Raw genomic sequence first — 1469 nt, forward strand, 5'->3', positions numbered from 1 at the left:
ATTCATATTATAACCATCTGATAACATTACTATAAAAAATAAAATTAATAGTGCACAAAAAGTCAGGCAGTGTCTTTGGTTCATTGATCATTCAGGAATCTGTTGGCAGAGGGGAAGAAGCTCTCCTTGTTTTGTTGAGTGCTCATCTTCACGCACCTGTACCTTTTCCCTGATGGTAGCAGTGTGAATAGGAAATGGTCTGGGTGGTGGGGGTCTTTGAGGATAGGGGTACTTCCTTAAGACACTGATCCTGAAAGATGTCCTCAATGGAGTGCAGGCTGGTGCTTATGGGCTCCTGTACCTCCCTCTCTCTCTCTGCCCTTTCCCCCCTATCTCCTTCCCCAGCTCTCTCTCCTTTCACAGAGCCAAAATCAATTCTCACCTTTCCCCTTATCATATCCAGTTAACACATTTTGTTGGTCTGGACTTCTTACCCAGCCAGTCTTTTCCCCCCACCCCACCCCCCCCCCCCCACCACCTCCCCATTTAATCTCCAGCCTTTAATTAAGATAAAAACACAATCCTGGAGAAACTCAGCAGGTCAAACAGTGTGCGTTGTATAGCAAGGATAAAGGTAGAGAACTAGTGTTTTGGGCTTGTTCGACCTGCTGAGTTTCCCCAGGATTGTGCTTTTACTTCAATCACAGTATCTGCAGACCCTCATGTTTTACGTAGAACCATAGAACATAGGACAAATATCTTCACCTCCATAGGACAAATATCTTCACCTCCATAGGACAAATATCTTCACCTCCATAGGACATATATCTTCACCACCATAGGACAAATATCTTCACCTCCATAGGACATATATCTTCACCACCATAGGACAAATATCTTCACCTCCATAGGACATATATCTTCACCACCATAGGACAAATATCTTCACTTCCATAGGACATATATCTTCACCGCCATAGGACATATATCTTCACCTCCATAGGACAAATATCTTCACCACCATAGGACAAATATCTTCACCTCCATAGGACATATATCTTCACCACCATAGGACAAATATCTTCACCTCCATAGGACATATATCTTCACCGCCATAGGACAAATATCTTCACCACTATAGGACATATATCTTCACCACCATAGGACAAACATCTTCACCTCCATAGGACATATATCACCACCATAGGACAAATATCTTCACCTCCATAGGACATATATCTTCACCGCCATAGGACAAATATCTTCACCTCCATAGGACATATATCTTCACCACCATAGGACAAATATCTTCACCTCCATAGGACATATATCTTCACCACCATAGGACAAATATCTTCACCTCCTCTGGATGCTGCGAGACCGGCCGAGTTCCTCGGGTTTTCACTACAATCTCCGCGTCTGCAGACTTTCGTTTTTCAGCTGGTTCTCCAGTGAAAGGGTTCCCTGGGCACGCGGCGAGTCGGCAGTGGCTGTTCACAGCGGGAGAAGTAAAACCACATCGCTGTGGA

Source organism: Narcine bancroftii, chromosome 8 (assembly GCF_036971445.1).
Source record: "Narcine bancroftii isolate sNarBan1 chromosome 8, sNarBan1.hap1, whole genome shotgun sequence".
Taxonomy (NCBI): domain Eukaryota; kingdom Metazoa; phylum Chordata; class Chondrichthyes; order Torpediniformes; family Narcinidae; genus Narcine; species Narcine bancroftii.